Source organism: Pogonomyrmex barbatus, unplaced genomic scaffold (assembly GCF_055798465.1).
Source record: "Pogonomyrmex barbatus isolate J1 unplaced genomic scaffold, ASM5579846v1 scaffold12, whole genome shotgun sequence".
In the NCBI taxonomy this organism is placed as follows: domain Eukaryota; kingdom Metazoa; phylum Arthropoda; class Insecta; order Hymenoptera; family Formicidae; genus Pogonomyrmex; species Pogonomyrmex barbatus.
Window position 1 is genome coordinate 5,344,638 of NW_028297108.1, and position 8,177 is coordinate 5,352,814.

An 8,177-nucleotide genomic window follows, 5' to 3' on the forward strand; every position below is an offset into this window, starting at 1 on the left:
AATTTTATTGTGCATATATCTTATTCGTGATAATAGAAAATTCTATTTTTATAAAAATTCTTATTATACAACAACTATCCATCCAGCGACCTTAAAATATTTTATTTAATTTAAATATTACAGAAAAATTTTAAACAAGTGACTCGAATCTATTAAAAAGTTTGCATCAATCTTTCTTGAGTTTTCTTTATTCTAGAAAAGAAAAATTAGAAATTCTTTATATCAAAAATAGAAGCTAACGATTCTATTCGCTAAAATATATTTTTTCGTATTTATCTTAAAGATATATAAATTTAACGGAATAAATACGGAATAAATAAAACGGAATAAATAATCTTAAATTGTCGGATACATATTGCATGTTATAACTCGCTTCATCAGTGAGTCGGGAAAGGCTTAGTTCGCGATTTATCGCAAGTGGTCAAGAGACACGGCAACCAAATAATTAATCTAGCTCCGGGCGAATCGTGAGATCCGGCTAACCAGATGTCCGACCTGTCTGACAACGATCGGTCAATGTCCAGTTCTGTTTTAACTGCGGATTAAAGCGAGCTAACTGTCAACTGCAATAGGTATATTGGTGTAAAGGATTAAGGAATAATGTCATTTCAACGATACCGTTGATGTTTCGAAAAAACGTCATTGCTCTCATTGCTGACGTTAATTATATGTGATTTGTATTATTCTCCTATGTCAGAATTTGAAAAATGAAATACTTAGTCTGTCGATTAAAATTCATCGCTAATTAGTTATAGAATTGTTGCATTAGTTTAATTATTAATTTTAATTATTAATTATTTTAATTATTTTAATTATTAATTTAATTTAAAACAATTTAATTAGTGAACATATAATGTAGTAAACTTAATAAAATGAAATATACATTTTGAATTAATGTAAAACGTTCAATACATAATATTCCACTCGAAATGTACACATATCGCTATTCGTTTCTAAAACATCCCCTTGCCAATTATTCGCAGGCCTTGACGCGCAGCGCTGTCGACAGTCCCCAGGCTGCGTTTACAAAATTTCCAGGGTAAATCCTTGTATATGAAATTCCATAAATTACACGTCCCCTCGCTCGCGCGTAGCGCCGTAGTTATTATTGGCCCGCGATAGCAAGAAAGAAAAGGAGAAGCGCTTCGATGACGAGTGTCCGTCCGTCCGTCGAAGACACCCCCTTCGCGCTGTCAGATTCAGCCCCTCGTCGGCCGATGCGTGATCTTTAAGGGGATGTATATAAGCTGTGGAGGCGGAGGCGTCGCGAAGGGACGAGACAGACGAAGAGCGGCGAAACAAGCAAAGACGTCCTAACGGTGTTTGGTGATGGTGGGGTCGAGATGAGGACGACGGCAATGGTGGTGGCGGCGGCAGTAGTGATGGTAGTGGTAGTGGTGGTGGTGGTGTAAAATATGGATTTACTTCTCCTCCAGGGCCGCGGCTTTTCCTTCGGGCTCTATCTCCATGTACGTGTACCTCTGGGCGCATGTGACGTCATATGCGGCCCTACCAACACCATTATGCGGTGGTGGGTAAAGAGAGGTGGCGGCGCGGGAGGGTGTCATGGCTCGTTTGTTAGACCGGGCTTGGAGATCCAGGGGGTGTTTTGTTAGTGTTTTCTTTGCACCGTCACACGAGACGACAGTGTTTTGTCTCCGTGCGAGGAAAGAAGCGGCGAAGATTGGGGGGCAGGGAGCGCGAGAAGAATAAAGCGAAGATAGAAAACGGGAAATGCTTCGGTTAAGCGCGAAGCCGGAATGGTGGGCTTTCTTGCGCCCTTAAACGATTCCGTCAATTTGGTTCTTGCGACACTTCGCTGAGAATAAATCGTTGCTGCAAGGTGGATTTTGCGTATTTTTTTTTCTTTTCAAATGCATCCATTTTCGCACGTCGTTCTAAATGTTCGTGAATTTTTTAGGATGATGATGAGCAGAAATACAATATTACAGCTGTTCACAATGTCTCAAGTGACAAAAAGTGATCTTCCTTTTGACAAATATTTGTATGCGGTTGGATCCTTCCTTATTTATTATAATTTAGTTGTATTAATCATCCTTTAAATACAACACATGATAGGAAAGATTTAAACTGTTATAAATAAGTTTGGTCTCTTATTTATAACACTTTTTAAATTTTTCGACTTTGAGATATGTATTTGATTATTTATCCATTAGATAATTATTATCTAAAAATTTAATTTTAGGTAGATAAATCTTAATTTTTGTTTCCTTAAATCAGAATATAGTTATTACGTATTATATAACACAAAAAGTAATAATTAAAAATCTTGCATTTTTTACTTTTTCTATTATTCATTCATACAAATTAAAACAATGTATATTCTTAACATTTTTATGAAAATGAATCTGATTTTTTTTAAATACAATATTGATGCAATATTGATTTCTTTGCACGCATTTATCAATAAACGCATTTATCAATAAATCTTGATCACAATACAGGAAGAAAGGTAAGAATTTATCGTAAGAATACAAGATGACGAAGGTGCAGCCGTTTCGTTTATTTCGACCTCTCATTTTCATTTCCACACGAACGATCATTATTCTCCCAACATCGCTCGTTCCTATCTATCGATCTGCGCGAGTACTGATATTCGATCTTCTGTCGAACGTTCCCATCCACTACACCTATACCTATATACGTCCTATGTACGTACGTGAGTAATTTAAAATGCGATTACTAGAGGGATGTCCTACGTGGAAGCGGTGCCTGTGTGTCGATGGACATAAGAATAGCTAATACGTGGATGGCGAAGGAAGGTCGCACGGCGAAGGAGGCAGGAGAAACGACGGTTGGATGGCTGCCATTAAAAGATTTCATCCACCCTGCCCGCTTCCACCCCCGTCCTACTCTGCCCCATTCGGCTCGCCCGCGGCTCCCATATATAAGGGTGAGTAATCTGAGAGCCATCCCTCCTTTCTTATTTTACGTCCTCCCTTTTCTCGCTTTCCACGCGTTTGCATTCGTTCTCGCGTGAAAGGAAAATAGCGACCGTGAAAAAAAAGGACGTGAGAATGAGTGCGTATGCACGATTTATATCAGCTCTTTAATGTACATGTTTTGATACCTTTGTAAAGAATCTTAGACAAGATTGAGAATTAGATTGGAAGTGTAATTAAGTAATTCATGTAATTTCTTTTAATGATTTACATAATTAACTCATATTTTTAAATTGAGATATCACAAACATTTCCTAGAATTTTTCTAAATCTATATATTTGTTCGCATTCTAATTGCTGCGTTGATTTCTTTTTTTTACGGTAATTATACTTCGAAAATATTCTAACTATTCTTCCTGGCGTCTCATTGAACGCGCAGTAGATTTTCCTTCAACGCGTGGATGCATAGGAACGACGGAGACGTACGAGTCGAAGGCTCGAGGACGAGCGGACGCAGACACTGCACCTAAGGGATACGTAAGAGCCAACCAGCGCACACGTACGGATTACAGAGGGTAGGATTGGCAGCTCTGATCAATATTCGATTTTTGAAATATCTCCCTCATCCCCCGTGCCGGCGCTATCCTCCCCGTCCGCCTCTTGCCGCTTTCCTCCCCCTTGATCCAGAGCTCACCTCCCCGGGACCCCTCGCGGTACCTCGCGTTCCTCGAAAGCTCGATACTCCATTTGTATTTTTAAACTGGAATCCCTATACTCGCGCGCGCGTATGCGTGCCCGTGTATGTACACGCACATAGACGACGACACGCCAAAGCGTCCTGCCACCACCATCGCCATTCGCCATCACCATTACCACCGCCGGCGGCGACGGCGGCGGCGGCGTCGCCCTCCGCCACCCCCGTTTTCTCGCAACCCTCTACTACTTCTTCGTCTTCTTCTCCCTCACCTCCGTCGCCCTTCCCGTGTCTCTTCCTCTCTCACTCCATCGCCGTCTTCCAGGCCGTTCTTCTCTGTGCTTCCACCTCCGTCTCCTCTTCCTCCTCTCGCACGAGCTTTCTCTTCTTCTCGGTGTTATGTGTGCTACGAGCACGCTTTCGACGACGTGTGTGCATACGCGCATACGTCGGTGTGCGTGTGTGTACGTAGGATGCTTGGGGGGCAGGGGCATACGATCCATTGGAATTTTAAGGAAATAGAAGGACACTCGATGCATACCGTCGCTGTGTAGTAATGCATCGGTGTTGGTGGTCGCGTGTGTGGGCGTTACAGGGCCGGCGACAGCGACCGAAAGCGAAATATCTCGAGGCGACGAGATTCAATGCGGATAACAACCCCGAAAGTGCATTGACTTCGCATGCAGCTCGGCCAAATTACATCACGGAGTTGTACACATCACGCATCACATTTCGCGGTTAATCACCACGAGATCTTCGATAATAATCATAAATTTTTCTCAAAACTTTTCCAGTAGTCTGAGATTTTGTTTTTATCATATGTTTTTTTATCCACGTTTTTATGGAACTTTCATACTTGCTACAGCAAAGCAACTTAATGTGTGTGAAGCAGATTCGTGTTACTGCATTAAATGTATGTCTATATGCATATTTAATTGTATGCCTATATGAAATTACGAATAAAATCCTTGTCAAGCAATTTTTTTCTGGCTTTCAATTTTTGTCAGACGCGTTATTGTTACAAATTATCAAACACGTTATAATCATAACACGCTTTAGCAAATAAATGTGATATCAAAATCTCGTAAGTAACAATTCGGTACGTTATCTCTATCGTTATCAACGATCCCAAAAAACGTGCGGTAGATCAATTTTCAGTCAGCCCGGCTCAAGAAAGTAGCTCTTACCGGTCCTGTGCGTCTTTACACACGTCGACCTGAAACGCACACCCGCGCACTTAGAAATACGTCTGGCGGAATATGCGCGCGCGCGCTTGTTCGTTTGTTCGCGTTTCAACGGGGGGGATGGAGGGATGTAGATACGTGTACTCGTAGAGGAGACGCGCGGTACCCTATAGCCGTTCCTCTTTACCCGGCGAATTGGAATTTCTCGCCGCGGATAGAATTCTTTCGCGAGAATCAGGAGACGCCCGGCGCGAGCGATATATATACGCGACGTCCTGGGCGTCACGTTGCGCGGGCGCATTATACATACACAATGTGATTCATCAAAACGTGGTTATGCGGCTGATCGTATATCGACGCCCGTCTGAATCTCCCGAGATATATTTCCCGAAACGAAATGAGAACGCGAACGATTTATCCGCGCCGCCGCGATACATTGTAATCGATGCCGTCATCATCGCATCAGTATCGTGAATGTAAGTGTAAGTGTCCCAATCATTGACACATTGCTAAAGCGGAATGATACCAAAAGTGCAATTACATTTGGTAAGATAATGATTATGTTAATTAAAGTAATTATTACTCTTCAGATGGGAGGAGAATTTTTTTTCTGTTTAAAGAGATCGTTCGTCAACGCTTATCGTTCATTTTGTTAACGATGCCTTTCTTCAGACGTACATACATATATAATTTCACTAATTAAACAAAATACCATTATTCGGTATCATTCATTATAAATTATGCGCTGTAATTAATAATATCGTCATTAATGTCATTAATGATTATTTATATAGTAGTCATTTTTCTCAAAAATAAAAGAGAGATTCTTTTCAGATTATTTAAGAGTATTAGCTATAAATAAGTTATAAATAAAGATTTCAATTTACTGTGCAATAAATATAACAAATTGATGCAAATTAAAATAAAACATGTTTCATTTTTTCGTTCCTAGTAAAACCTACAGAGATTTATAATTAAAGAAAAGAGGAGGTAGTTTTTCATCTGGGATCATTTAGGGATCCTACAATTAATCAAGTTGTATCTTGACGAACAGTCAATAAATATAATTATTAACATTTAAAATAATTTTAGAATTTTAGAATGATTTAAGACCGCCGGAAAGCGCCGTGAGCTTTCCGTTTGTCCGGGATGCGGTTCGCGCAGCTGCACCGGCCGCTGTCGATGCAGCTCCAGGCGATTAATTAAACGCCGGCACAGCGCACGGCCGCTCATTAGCGGGCGTCGATTGGCTGCTGGCCGGTCACGTGATATCCACGACGGCGGTACGTTCTCCGGAGTGGACGACTGGGGGTCGAGCCGGAGAAGGGGGTTGCCGGTCGGTCGGTCGGTCGGAGGCAAAGAGGGACAGGCAGGCAGCAGCGGCGGTGGCGGCGGTGGCGGCGGCGGCGGCGGCGACGGCGGCAGCGGCGGCGGCGGATCTCGGGCTCTGGCTCGGGCTGGGGTTTGGGCTCGGGTTCGGTGGGGTAAAGGGAGCAATACTGCACATTCGCTCAGTTGTTTCTGCCGGCGAGCAGCCACGCCCTGCCCCTTTCGCGCCACTAAAGGCGGATACCACGGGATTAATTAAGACGCCCACCAACAAATGATATCACGCCGCTTTCGGGGAGCCGCGCTCTCTTTCTCTCCGCGAGCAGGGAGGAATGTTAATTAGAAGAGCGGAGAACGCAGAGAACAGCCCGATTGGAGGTATCGCGCGATAGGGGTTGGATCCGTCCGCTCGGCGTCTCCGCGAAAAGCGTGAGTGGACGATGGAGACGTTCCGTGGGCGGGTCGCAGGGAATAATTATAAACCCAATTAAGCGCCCGCGAGGGAATACTTTTTACTCGGGGATTCAGCGAAATCAGCGAATGGCCGCGTCTCATTACGCGCCGCGAATTGCCCCTGTCATTCTCTGATAGTGCGTTTGCTATCTAGAAACTCTGTTCCGTCTGTTGCGAGCCAATTACCATGTAATTGCATTTGTATAACAAAAGAATTAGTTTTCTCGTTATCTTGCGAATAGAATTTAATGATCACAAGTCACATTTGGGTTAAAAGCATTTCAAAGGAAATAATGACAATTAAAATGTGACAATATCAACATGTATTCAATTGTTTCGCCTTAATCCGTCAACTCGATTATTCATTTCTGTCAGTCATTATTTACGTATTGCATTTACTTTTCTTGTGTATTTTTACGTAATACACAAGTGACTAAATTTTACTAAACAGGAAACAGTTCGACGTCGAAAATTTGCCACCGTTGCCTCTGTCGATGTCTCGATTCTGCCATCTCCTTTGTCACGGGCAAATCGGGATGTAGATTCGATGCAAATTGCTCGAATGCGCCTTCGAGAGGGCTCGATTGGCCACTCGGCAAGTCCGTAGATTGGATTGCCGAGCGCAACGGCTAATCACGCAATTACTCTGCCCGGCTTTAATTTTATCCTTAATTAAATCCAATTCCGTGAGTTGAACATGTATTGGCGAGGCGCTTCTGCGGCGCGCACGTCCCGCGGTGCTGGCAATTTCAAAAAAGTCAGGCGTATGGAGCGACGCGTAATAATAAGTTAGATGAATTTTATTACGCACGATGATTGACTAGTAAAGCGATCATCGCGTCTTGATTCGACACTTTCATTCGAGTAATTTTATTAATAGAAATAATGACACCTGACGAGCAATTTATAGCTTGCCACATCATTTATCGTGATCTTACTCAATTTTAAATAAAATTTTGAATAGTAAAATGTTATTTAAATTTTTATTTTGACTTTTAAATTATTAATAGAAATTATCAAAACATATATAAATGATCAAGTAAAATAAAAGCATTAAATTTATCAAAAAATTTACAGAAATGTCGAGAAAGTAAAAAGGTCAAAGAAAATAAGAAAGATAAATAAAAAGTTTGTCTGTAAAATAAAGTTAGTAAAAAAATAATACAAATAAATTTAAAGTAAATATAATAATAAAGAATGTTTTTTCTATAAATATTGCGAACTCATTTGATAATGTGTCACATCTTATCCGCAGTCGTCTTGTTTTTTTTTTCTAATAACCGGCATAATCCGTTTCTCCCTTGTCAAGCCACTAGGGTTCTACAGGGTAGTTGACGAACGACCCTGTTGACGTTCGCCCTTTCCATCGCCTGCTACAAAACGAAAGGAACCGAACAAACTTGCCCCGGCCGTCGTCGCGGCCTTCATATTTCATATTTCGAACACCCTCGATCTCTACCCTTCTCCTGGAACTCCCGTTCGCTTGTCTCCGTTCCTGTAAATATACGTGTTTCACGAAACTCCGGGCGAGATTAATTTCTGATCTAAGCCCGGAGCTAGGCAACTCCTCAGGGACGCTCAGTGAAAACGGATTTTCGCGAACAAACCGAAGTT